The sequence below is a fragment of the Asparagus officinalis genome, chromosome 7 (genome assembly GCF_001876935.1).
Source record: "Asparagus officinalis chromosome 7, Aspof.V1, whole genome shotgun sequence".
Lineage (NCBI taxonomy): Eukaryota > Viridiplantae > Streptophyta > Magnoliopsida > Asparagales > Asparagaceae > Asparagus > Asparagus officinalis.
Window position 1 is genome coordinate 85,591,278 of NC_033800.1, and position 14,242 is coordinate 85,605,519.

Sequence of the window (14,242 nt, forward strand, 5' to 3'; positions counted from 1 at the left end):
TTAGTTGTAATCTTGTGTTATGCTCCATACTAGAGTTCTAATGTTTTATTTGTCAGTTCTAATCGCTATTTTGTTAGTTCTACTAGAGTTATTGCTAGTTCCACTATAGTTCCCATATTGTTAGTCCTAATTGTTATAAATTAGATATAACGTGGTATAAATTAGACAATGTAGGTATAAAATAGAACTAACAAGCCATCAGTTAGAACTGACACTAACACACTACAGATTAGAACTAACACTGTGCATATTATTAGAACTAACACTCTACAGAATAGAACTAACACTGTGCAGATTAGAACTAACACTCTACAGAATAGAACTAACACTGTGCAGATTAGAACTAACACTCTACAGAATAGAACTAACACTGTGCAGATTAGAACTAACACTGTGCAGATTAGAACTAACACTCTACAGAATAGAACTAACACTGTGCAGATTAGAACTAACACTCTACAGAATAGAACTAACACTGTGCAGATTAGAACTAACACTGTGCAGATTAGAACTAACACTCTACAGATTAGAACTAACACTGTGCAGATTAGAACTAACACTCTACAGAATAGAACTAACACTGTGCAGATTAGAACTAACACTCTACAGAATAGAACTAACACTGTGCAGATTAGAACTAACACTCTACAGAATAGAACTAACACTGTGCAGATTAGAACTAACACTCTACAGAATAGAACTAACACTGTGCAGATTAGAACTAACACTCTACAGAACGGAACTAACACTGTGCAGAATAGAACTAACACTCTACAGAATAGAACTAACACTGTGCAGATTAGAACTAACACTCTACAGAATAGAACTAACACTGTGCAGATTAGAACTAACACTCTACAGAATAGAACTAACACTGTGCAGATTAGAACTAACACTCTACAGAATAGAACTAACACTGTGCAGATTAGAACTAACACTCTACAGAACAGAACTAACACTGTGCAGATTAGAACTAACACTCTACAGAATAGAACTAACACTGTGCAGATTAGAACTAACACTCTACAGAATAGAACTAACACTGTGCAGATTAGAACTAACACTCTACAGAATAGAACTAACACTGTGCAGATTAGAACTAACACTCTACAGAATAGAACTAACACTGTGCAGATTAGAACTAACACTCTACAGAATAGAACTAACACTGTGCAGATTAGAACTAACACTCTACAGAATAGAACTAACACTGTGCAGATTAGAACTAACACTCTACAGAATAGAACTAACACTGTGCAGATTAGAACTAACACTCTACAGAATAGAACTAACACTGTGCAGATTAGAACTAACACTCTACAGAATAGAACTAACACTGTGCAGATTAGAACTAACACTCTACAGAATAGAACTAACACTGTGCAGATTAGAACTAACACTCTACAGAATAGAACTAACACTGTGCAGATTAGAACTAACACTCTACAGAATAGAACTAACACTGTGCAGATTAGAACTAACACTCTACAGAATAGAACTAACACTGTGCAGATTAGAACTAACACTCTACAGAATAGAACTAACACTGTGCAGATTAGAACTAACACTCTACAGAATAGAACTAACACTGTGCAGATTAGAACTAACACTCTACAGAATAGAACTAACACTGTGCAGATTAGAACTAACACTCTACAGAATAGAACTAACACTGTGCAGATTAGAACTAACACTCTACAGAATAGAACTAACACTGTGCAGATTAGAACTAACACTCTACAGAATAGAACTAACACTGTGCAGATTAGAACTAACACTCTACAGAATAGAACTAACACTGTGCAGATTAGAACTAACACTCTACAGAATAGAACTAACACTGTGCAGATTAGAACTAACACTCTACAGAATAGAACTAACACTGTGCAGATTAGAACTAACACTCTACAGAATAGAACTAACACTGTGCAGATTAGAACTAACACTCTACAGAATAGAACTAACACTGTGCAGATTAGAACTAACACTCTACAGAATAGAACTAACACTGTGCAGATTAGAACTAACACTCTACAGAATAGAACTAACACTGTGCAGATTAGAACTAACACTCTACAGAATAGAACTAACACTGTGCAGATTAGAACTAACACTCTACAGAATAGAACTAACACTGTGCAGATTAGAACTAACACTCTACAGAATAGAACTAACACTGTGCAGATTAGAACTAACACTCTACAGAATAGAACTAACACTGTGCAGATTAGAACTAACACTCTACAGAATAGAACTAACACTGTGCAGATTAGAACTAACACTCTACAGAATAGAACTAACACTGTGCAGATTAGAACTAACACTCTACAGAATAGAACTAACACTGTGCAGATTAGAACTAACACTCTACAGAATAGAACTAACACTGTGCAGATTAGAACTAACACTCTACAGAATAGAACTAACACTGTGCAGATTAGAACTAACACTCTACAGAATAGAACTAACACTGTGCAGATTAGAACTAACACTCTACAGAATAGAACTAACACTGTGCAGATTAGAACTAACACTCTACAGAATAGAACTAACACTGTGCAGATTAGAACTAACACTCTACAGAATAGAACTAACACTGTGCAGATTAGAACTAACACTCTACAGAATAGAACTAACACTGTGCAGATTAGAACTAACACTCTACAGAATAGAACTAACACTGTGCAGATTAGAACTAACACTCTACAGAATAGAACTAACACTGTGCAGATTAGAACTAACACTCTACAGAATAGAACTAACACTGTGCAGATTAGAACTAACACTCTACAGAATAGAACTAACACTGTGCAGATTAGAACTAACACTCTACAGAATAGAACTAACACTGTGCAGATTAGAACTAACACTCTACAGAATAGAACTAACACTGTGCAGATTAGAACTAACACTCTACAGAATAGAACTAACACTGTGCAGATTAGAACTAACACTCTACAGAATAGAACTAACACTGTGCAGATTAGAACTAACACTCTACAGAATAGAACTAACACTGTGCAGATTAGAACTAACACTCTACAGAATAGAACTAACACTGTGCAGATTAGAACTAACACTCTACAGAATAGAACTAACACTGTGCAGATTAGAACTAACACTCTACAGAATAGAACTAACACTGTGCAGATTAGAACTAACACTCTACAGAATAGAACTAACACTGTGCAGATTAGAACTAACACTCTACAGAATAGAACTAACACTGTGCAGATTAGAACTAACACTCTACAGAATAGAACTAACACTGTGCAGATTAGAACTAACACTCTACAGAATAGAACTAACACTGTGCAGATTAGAACTAACACTCTACAGAATAGAACTAACACTGTGCAGATTAGAACTAACACTCTACAGAATAGAACTAACACTGTGCAGATTAGAACTAACACTCTACAGAATAGAACTAACACTGTGCAGATTAGAACTAACACTCTACAGAATAGAACTAACACTGTGCAGATTAGAACTAACACTCTACAGAATAGAACTAACACTGTGCAGATTAGAACTAACACTCTACAGAATAGAACTAACACTGTGCAGATTAGAACTAACACTCTACAGAATAGAACTAACACTGTGCAGATTAGAACTAACACTCTACAGAATAGAACTAACACTGTGCAGATTAGAACTAACACTCTACAGAATAGAACTAACACTGTGCAGATTAGAACTAACACTCTACAGAATAGAACTAACACTGTGCAGATTAGAACTAACACTCTACAGAATAGAACTAACACTGTGCAGATTAGAACTAACACTCTACAGAATAGAACTAACACTGTGCAGATTAGAACTAACACTCTACAGAATAGAACTAACACTGTGCAGATTAGAACTAACACTCTACAGAATAGAACTAACACTGTGCAGATTAGAACTAACACTCTACAGAATAGAACTAACACTGTGCAGATTAGAACTAACACTCTACAGAATAGAACTAACACTGTGCAGATTAGAACTAACACTCTACAGAATAGAACTAACACTGTGCAGATTAGAACTAACACTCTACAGAATAGAACTAACACTGTGCAGATTAGAACTAACACTCTACAGAATAGAACTAACACTGTGCAGGCCGGGGAACCCAGGCCAAGTCCGAGCTCCGGGAACCCGGGCCAAGTCCGGGCTCCGGGCCTGCTTTTTGGTGCCGGGCCCGAGCCCGGCCCGACCCGGAATAGTGAATTTTTTTTATTTTTTTATTTTTTTGGGAAAAATGTGTCCAGGCCCCAAAAGTGGGAACTTCGTGTGACTAGCCCCCCTGTACTTTGCCCCATGTGGAATAGCGCTAAAAAATGGGCTTTAATGTTTTAAGCCCCCTCCACGTCAGCTTTATACTAAAAGCAGATGGTATTTTACAAAAAAACCGAAACTGCCCTTCTCTTTCTTCCCCAGACGAGTCCTGGAAGTCACTTCTCATTAATGCGATATGATGGTGAAAATGGAGGGAAATTTCCCCCTTTTTTTACTCCATCTAACTAGTTAGTTCTCCATTACTCCTCCTCCTCAGACCAAAATTCTCTCCATAACTCTCTCCATCATGAGCAATAACTATTTAGTTCTCCATTACTCCTCCTCAGACCAAAATTCTCTCCATTACTCTTACTATCCCTTCAAAATGGCTGAAAAGGACATCATCTGCATTGTCTCTTCGCAGTATAAAGCGGTATTCTTGAAGATTAATTCTTCAACCACCATCTTGGATCTCAAGTTTGATGCGGCAGAGAGGTTAGATCTTCCATACGAGTCATTAATTTTGGCATACGAAGATGAAACAGTTGGAAGCTTAAAATTTCTCATTGAGAACGATGGTGATCTGACGTCTATAGTGGAGCATTGTCACAATCTTGGACTGAAAGAGGTTCACGTGCAAGCTTTTAAAGAAGGAGATGATTCTTCGAATAAACAGGAAAACGAGCAAGTCCGACAAGACATGTAGGTTAACTGTAAAATCAATTAACTTAAGTTCTAATCGTCTTCTTGTTAGTTCTATACTAGGTTTAACTGGACTTCAGTTCTAATGTTTTATTTGTCATTAAGCAGTTCTTTGTTATGCTCCATACTAGAGTTCTAATGTTTTATTTGTCAGTTCTAATCGCTATTTTGTTAGTTCTACTAGAGTTATTGCTGGTTCCACTATAGTTCCCATATTGTTAGTCCTAATTGTTATAAATTAGATATAACGTGGTATAAATTAGACAATGTAGGTATAAAATAGAACTAACAAGCCATCAGTTAGAACTGACACTAACACACTACAGATTAGAACTAACACTGTGCATATTATTAGAACTAATACGCTACAGAATAGAACTAACACTGTGCAAATTAGAACTAACACTCTACAGAATAGAACTAACATTGTACAGAATAGAACTAACGCTGTGCAGATTAGAACTAACACTCTACAGAATAGAACTAACACTGTGAAGATTAGAACTAACACTCTACAGAATAGAACTAACACTGTGGAGATTAGAACTAACACTCTACAGAATAGAACTAACACTGTGCAGATTAGAACTACTAACACTGTGGAGATTAGAACTAACACTCTACAGAATAGAACTAACACTGTGCAGATTAGAACTAACACTCTACAAAATAGAACTAACACTGTGCAGATTAGAACTAACACTCTACAGAATAGATTAGAACTAACACGCTACAGAATAGAACTAACATGTTATAATTTAGAAATAGCTTGTTATAAATTAGAAATAACTTCGTTAAATTCGAACTAACCTTTAATGGCTATATTGTTTGTTCTAATAGCTATTATGTCAGTTCTAATCAAGGCACTGTTAGCTCTAATGGTTATATTGTTAGTTCTTTCTAGTTCTAATTGATTCTAACAGCAAGCAATTGTCGTTTTTGCTTTTTAGCTTTTGCTATTATCTGTTGATACTTCTACTATTTGTACAGTTTGACTCAAAAAGTGTAGACTGTGGCCCGTCGGCGTTGTGGACCACAAGTGTTCCAGATAAGAATCCCAATGACAATCCTTCCGGAGATGATGTCATGACGATTGATGACATGATTAGCAGATCAGAGAGGATTCCTGCTTGGTGGCACACAGCTTTAACCGGTGAGGGACAACGATTTGAAAGTGCGAAGGAGTTAAGATTGGCCTTGCTATACTACTCCATGGCAAAAAAATTCGAATACGAGTTTGGGAAGAATGAACCGAAGCGTATTCGAGTGTTTTGTCGGTTTAAGGCAGCAAAAAATTGTCCGTGGATGTTATTTGCCTCTCCACCGAAAAATGATAATAGACTTGAAATCAAAAGGTTTGTGGACAATCACAGTTGTGGGCAGCATGGCAATAATGCTGGTCAATCTAGAGCCTCAAGGCGATTCATTGCTACCCAATTACAACCCACGTTAAAGGTTCGACCGGATATACGGCCTATTGACGTTCAAAAGGAGTTTCTAAGCTCGTATGGAATTAGGGTCGATTATAGTAAGATTTGGTGGGGTAAAGAAAGAGCACATGATACGGGTGTGTCTTCTCTTCGGGAGCTTAGCGATCCTCATGGGAGCTTGAGGATAGATGATTCTCATGGTATCTTGAGAATAGAGTAGAGGAGTCGTGGAAGAGGCCATTGGAAGCAACAAAGTCGAAGGATTCGTCAAAACTGCAGGAATTACAGTTGGGCTCTGGCCGGTCGACCGGCTTGGTCGCGGCGGTCGACCGCTTAGTGCACAGACCCAGACTATGTCTCGGGACTGAGAGCGGTCGACCGAAGGTGGCGCTACAGTCGACCGGAAAACCCTGTAATCGATTTCCCAGATTTCGACGTTCTGACCGGTCGACCGCCTTGGGCACTGTAGTCGACCGCGTAGCGGTTACGGGCCTGGGTCTGTTTCCTGCTCCAGTTGGGATTTCTGTTTAGTATAAATAGAAACACGACTTTTCTAGGGAAAAGAAACTCAGTTTGTAATCAGAAAAGTGATCAGGGAGGTTGTTCTTTGATCTAGAGAGATTGTCAGAGAGAGATTTGTAAAATCCAATTGATTCTCATAATCTAGAGAAGGTATTTTCCTTCGCCCTAATTCAACTCTTGTGTTCTTCTGTCGTTTTCTCTTTACCCACTCTTGATAATTCCGCGATCAAGAGTGCTCGCACGGCGACTCGTATCAAGTTGGTATCAGAGCACCTAGATCCTGTGAAGGGGGAACCTGTGTATGGTCCTTACTCGCTCACAGTACAAGAAGCTTGGCGAGATCCTTATTTCTTTGGAAGGAGTCCAGAAATTAAGGAGGGAGAAGATGACTGAAGCAGATAATTCAGCGAGACTTGATGCCATGGAGAGACAGATTGAGACGATCGGGACGACTCTTACCCAACTCGTGGGTCTAATCAACGGAGGTGACAAAAAGGAGGAATCTTCTTCGAAGGGCAAGAAGAAACTCGTCGAATCCGACGAGGAACACGAGGAATCTGATTCAGAGGGGGAGACTGAGATTGTCAAGACTGCTGGACATCAAAGGGGTAAGAACAATTACCAAAATCTGAAGATTGACTTCAAGGTTGAGATTCCTGTTTATGATGGGAGTATCAACGTGGAGAAGCTTGATGATTGGATCGAACGTATGGAGATGTACTTCACTCTCTACGGATATTCGTCCAAGGAGAAGATAGTGTTCGCGACATTGAAGCTTTCAGGGCATGCGTTGACATGGTGGAAATTCTATTGCAAACATGAGAAGAAAGCGGCGTCGTAGAACAAGTTTATGGAGCTACTTCGGAAACAGTTCTATCCAGTAGGGTTCCTTGAGGAGCGTTGGTACAAGTGGTACGGCTTACGCCAGAAGTTTAATCAGACCGTTCAAGAGTACACGACGGAGTTCCAGCAACAGGCGATGGTCCTAAACATCGCAACGTCCGAGTACCCCGTCTTCATGAAGTACATGGCGGGTCTGAATGATTACATCCGGAAGGAGATGAAGCTGTTTTCAGTAGAAACCATCGCAGAGGCGAGTGTGAAGGCCATTGCCATTGAGGGCCGGCAGAAGAAGGGCAATGAGACAAAGGGGGATTCCAAACCATCGGGGAGCAAGACGGGTGGCTCTCAGTCTAAGGATGAGAAGAAGAAGGTTGACTCGGGGAAAGCAGGATTGACATGCAACCACTGCAAGCAGACAGGACATGTGGCTGATCGTTGCTGGGATAAGTATCCTCATCTGAAGCCAAAAGGGTTGAAGAAGAAGGAGGAGAAGAAGGCGTACGTAATAGCACAGGGTCCGAAGGAGGTTCCCGGGATGACCGAACCCAATAGCAGTCTCAACCTTATGGTGGGAAAACAGGCCACCAAAGAAGATGATGACCCGAGGGAGCAGCTCTTTGTTCTGAAATTGCAGGTCAAGACCAGCTTAGTAGTTAGAAAAATCTGATATCTGAGGCGTTATTACAGAAGCTGGGATTGAAGACGGTAGCATCCGAAGCCCTATCCATTAGGGTGGATTCAGAAGGAGGCGGGATTGAGTGTGGTGAACCAGTGTTCATTCAGATTTGCACTCCACGAGTCGTATATTGACGAGGTCACATGCGACGTGGTTCCGTTGGATGTTTGCCAAGTTATTTTATGCAACCCTTATTTGTGGGATAGATACGCAGTATATGATCGGGGAGCCCAAAAGTATACGTTCACCAAGAATGGCGAGCAATTCATTTTTCGTTCGGCATCTCTTCCACAGGAGACGAGCTTGGTGACAGTAACTCAGGCTAAGAGGTTGGTGAACGCGGGCAGGAAGTTCGTTTTATTGTTCATTCGACCGTATGAAGAACACCTGAGTAGGATGTGCTTGTCCACCTTAAGCAAGCTTCAGGAGGGAGATCTTGAAAGGTTAAAGGCCAAGTATGTGGACTTATTTTCGGAGATCACGGGGCTACCACCGCGTAGAGGTGTAGAGCATGAGATTATGTTGACCGGGGAGAGTTCCTTACCTAACATAGGCCTATACCGCACATCAGTACTGGAGTCCGAGGAGATCAAGAAGCAAGTTCAGGAGCTCTTGGAGACGGGAGTGCGTCTTGCGGGTCACCAGTTTTGTTGATGCCCAAGAGGGATGGAGGCTGGCGCATGTGCGTGGATTACCGGGCACTCAACAAGATAACCATCAAAAATCGCTACCCATTACCGCGGATCGATGATCTTATGGACCAGTTGGAGGGAGCGAGGTTTTTCACGAAGCTGGATTTGAAGTCTGGTTACCATCAGGTGAGGATTCGGGAGGAAGACACTTGGAAGTTTGCGTTCAAGACCAAGCAAGGCCTGTTCGAGTGGTTGGTGATGCCGTTTGGATTGTGCAATGCTCCGGCTACCTTTATGAGGCTTATGAATGATTTGTTGCGACCCTTTATAGAGGTTTTTGTGATAGTTTACCTTGATGATATCTTGGTGTACAGCAGGACCTGGGAGGAGCATCTTGTTCATGTTGAGAAGGTATTTGAAGTGTTGCAGGGCGGACAGCTGAACCTCAACGGAAAAAAGTGCGAGTTCTGGAAGGACGAGTTGGTGTATCTCGGCTTCATCGTAGGGAAGGGCCAGCGGAGGATAGATCCAGGCAAGGGTAGGGAAGGGCCAGCGGAGGATAGATCCAGGCAAGGTGGAGGTGATCACAAAGTGGCCGACGCCGAAGACAGTGACTGAGGTGAGGAGCTTCATGGGGGCTTGCCAGTATTTGCGCAAGTTCATTCGACATTTTTCGACTTATGCGGCACCGTTACATGGCCTCACAAAGGCTAAAGTTCAGTTTGAGTGGGGAAGGACGCATGAGGAGGCTTTTCAGTTGCTAAAAAGGAAGATCTCGGAGGCACCGGTGTTGGCGTTGCCAAATTTGCAGCGGACTTTCGAGGTAGAGACCGACGCGTCTAATTATGCGATGGGCGCGGTGTTGATTCAGGATGGGAAACCGGTGGAATACTATTCTGAGAAGTTTTCGGGTGCTGTTGCGAACTACCCAACCTACGACAAGGAGTTCTATGCACTATATCAAGCAATTAAGCATTGGAGGGTGTACTTGTTAGGAAAGGAGGTGGTCGTGCATTCGGATCATAAGCCGCTGGAGTTCTTACATGCCCAGACAAAGCTACAGCAGGCACGACACATGAAGTGGATGTCCTATTTGATGGCTTTCAACATCATTATTAGGTACAAGAAGGGGGCGACGAACAAGTTGGCCGATATGTTATCTCGCCCACCGATAAGGTCTTTGTTGGTGGCGACGCGTATTCAGCCCTTGGTTCCTTTGTAGTATGTACAGCTGTACGCATCCAGTAGAGACTTCGGTAGTGTGTTTGAGCAGGCGAAGGCTGGTCGAAGGGGGGAGTATGCACTTGGAGATGATGGCTTATTGTATCGTGGGGCATCACTATGCATTCCGGAGGATGGTGATAGGTTGCAGTGGATTCGGGAAGCACATACCTCGCGTGTGCAAGGGCATTTTGGCATTCAGAGATTTGGTTGATTGAGACTCTGATTTGTTGATCTGATTTGGCAGTAAGTCTGATTCCTGATTTGGCAGTAAATCCACTTCTGAGTTCGAGTCCGAAACTGATCTTGATTCGATCGTGATTCGTCCGAGTCTGTTCCCGGTTGGATAACTCGTTGATTCTTTAACACTTGGCTTGATTATGCACGCGTATGGGTGCATTCCGTCGCTTGCGTGCGATTCGTCGATCTCGTCGCCTCGTTGGTTCGTCGGTTTGTGCCGAGCTATGTTAGGGGACCTATAAGCAATTTTATATGCCTACATAGGCTTCAACTACTATTCCACCAACCTTCATTGGATATGATCGTGAATGCTCGATTCCATCCATCCTCCAAACTATTCTTTGTCTAGAATACCTAATAAGAAAACATAAACACTAGACAAACAATATTAGGAATTGTTTGTAATCATTAAAATAAGATTAGAAGATGTAGGATCATAACATGAGACCTAACACAAGCAAGCTTGCAGGCGAGCTGGCGTTCGTTAACAAGCTGGGTTCGTGCGGGCGAACTCACTACAGGCGAGTAAGGTGTTCAAGCGAGGTCGAGCTCGTTCTGGCAAGCTCGATAATATGGTGAGCTTAACTCATGCTGGCGAGTCAAGAAAATAGGAGAGATTGGCGAGGTTTGGCATGTGCAGGCGTTAGCTTATAGGCGAGCTCTACGTGTTAGCGTGCTTTAGCTTGTAGGCGAGATCTACTTGGCCTTTAGAATGTAGGCAAGCTTGACTTGTGATACGGGTGTATCTTCTCTTTGGGAGCTTAGCGATCCTCATGGGAGCTTGAGGATAGATGATTCTCATGGTATCTTGAGAATAGAGTAGAGGAGTCGTGGAAGAGGCCATTGGAAGCAACGAAGTCGAAGGATTCGTCAAAACTGCAGGAATTACAGTTGGGCTCTGGCCGGTCGACCGGCTTGGTCGCGGCGGTCGACCGCTTAGTGCACAGACCCAGACTATGTCTCGGGACTGAGAGCGGTCGACCGAAGGTGGCGCTGCGGTCGACCGGAAAACCCTGTAATCGATTTCCCAGATTTCGACGTTCTGACCGGTCGACCGCCTTGGGTACTGCGGTCGACCGCGTAGCGGTTACGGGCCTGGGTCTGTTTCCTGCTCCAGTTGGGATTTCTGTTTAGTATAAATAGAAACACGACTTTTCTAGGGTGGAGAACTGAGTTTTGTAATCAGAAAAGAGATCAGGGAGGTTGTTCTTTGATCTAGAGAGATTGTGAGAGAGAGATTTTGTAAATCCAATTGATTCTCATAATCTAGAGAAGGTATTTTTCTTCGCCCTAATTCAACTCTTGTGTTCTTCTGTCATTTTTTTCTTTACCCACTCTTGATAATTCCGCGATCAAGAGTGCTCGCACGGCAACTCGTATCAAGTTGGTATCAGAGACCTTAGATCCTGTGTAGGGGGAACCTGTTTATGGTCCTTACTCGCTCACAGTACAAGAAGCTTGGCGAGATCCTTATTTCTTTGGAAGGAGCTTCTCAATCTACGGCGACATGTGTTTTGGCCACGGATGCTTGATGATGTGACCAAGTATGTTGGGGGCGTAAATTATGCTATATTTCGAAGCCTTCTAACAGGAAGAGGGGATTGTACCTACCATTACCGGTTCCTTCTAGGCCGTGGGAGAGCATTTCTATGGATTTTCTAGGAGGGTTGCCGACTACGAAGCGTGGGCATGACTATTTGTACGTTGTGGTGGACCGGTTCAGTAAGATGGTGATATTGATTCCTTGTAAGAAGACCGTGACGGGAGCGGGTGCAGCACAATTGTTCTTTGAGCATGTGTAGAAGCACTTTGGGTTGCCGAGCTCGATTCCGAGCCCGTTCGATCTTGTGTTTTCAAGTGAAGCCACAGTGGACGGCAAGGAAGGGAGTGAAAGACAACGTGCTCAGTGATTTCTCGAGAAGATTGCAAATATTCATGCCACGGTTGAAGCTCAATTGAAGAAATCGCAAGCTAAGTACAAGGCGAAGCATGATCAACATCGGGTTCCTTGTAACTTTGGTAAAGGCGATATGGTATGGCTAAAATTGAGTAAGGAGAGGCTCAAAGGAGAAGGGAAGAAGTTGAAGCCTATTCGTTATGGTCCATTTCGGATTATCGATTAGATTGGCGACAACGCTTTTCGTTTAGATTTGCCACCTTACTTAGGCATGTATTCGGTGATCAATGCCGAGTACTTGAAGTTGTTTGAGCCTCCGTTATTGGATGATGAAGGTGATGAAAAGTTGATCTTACCGCATGTTGAGGACCTGTGGTTTGATAGAGAGGAGCCACTGAAGGAAGATTGCATTTTGGAACGGAAGACGACCACGACGAGGCGGGGGACGAAGGAGTCGTTTCTCATTGGACGTTAAGGTCAGGTCCCTAGCAAGGCCAAGTGGTTCAACAGAGAAGGAGGGTCTCGCGAGTTCCCTCAGCTGAAGTTCTAACTTGAATGGGACTTCAAGTTCCTAAAGGGGGGACCCATGATACGGGTGTATCTTCTCTTTGGGAGCTTAGCGATCCTCATGGGAGCTTGAGGATAGATGATTCTCATGGTATCTTGAGAATAGAGTAGAGGAGTCGTGGAAGAGGCCATTGGAAGCAACGAAGTCGAAGGATTCGTCAAAACTGCAGGAATTACAGTTGGGCTCTGGCCGGTCGACCGGCTTGATCGCGGCGGTTGACCGCTTAGTGCACAGACCCAGACTATGTCTCGGGACTGAGAGCGGTCGACCGGAAAAACCCTGTAATTAATTTCCCAGATTTCGACGTTCTGACCGGTCGACCGCCTTGGGCACTGCGGTCGACCGCGTAGAGGTTACGGGCCTGGGTCTGTTTCCTGCTCCGGTTGGGATTTCTGTTTAGTATAAATAGAAACACGACTTTTCTAGGGTTTAGAACTCAGTTTGTAATCAGAAAAGAGATCAGAGAGGTTGTTCTTTGATCTAGAGAGATTGTGAGAGAGAGATTTGTAAAAATCCAATTGATTCTCATAATCTAGAGAAGGTATTTTCCTTCGCCCTAATTCAACTCTTGTGTTCTTCTGTCGTTTTCTTCTTTACCCACTCTTGATAATTCCGCGATCAAGAGTGCTCGCACGACAACTCGTATCAACGTTTGATTGGTATTGGTGTCGGCTCAGTTTTGGGAAAAGTTCGTCGATGTGGAGAATTGTTGGATAGCATGTTCCTAATATATTTCCTAATTTGTTTTTGGTAACAGGTTATTAGGATTCCTAATCTGTTTTGGTAACATTATTCCAAATCTATTTTGGTAACAGGTTATTAGGATTTCTCATATGTTTTGTTTTTTGTTTTAGAATTCCTAGTATGTTTATGATTTTAGGATTTTTATATGGAATAATTGGAAGAGAGAATTGAGAAGAAATTTAGGGATATTTGGAGACAGAAAAGAGGTATTTTCTGAGCTATTGGTTAGAGTTTTGTTTGGAGAGAATTAGAGATTTGTTGGTGAGATTAATTGGTGTTTGAGTGATTTGTAATCTCAGTTTGTACTTTTCTTCTCTATTAGTGAAAACACTATCCCCTTCTCGCCCCATGGACGTAAGAAACTTGTCGAACCACGTTAAAATTGGTTGTTTGTGTTTGTGACATTGATTTGGTTCGTTTGGCCTTCTCTCGACGTTCGTTTGATTTGATTTCTCGTAGCACGTTGGTTTGTTTGTTTGGCTTCCTCAGCGCTCA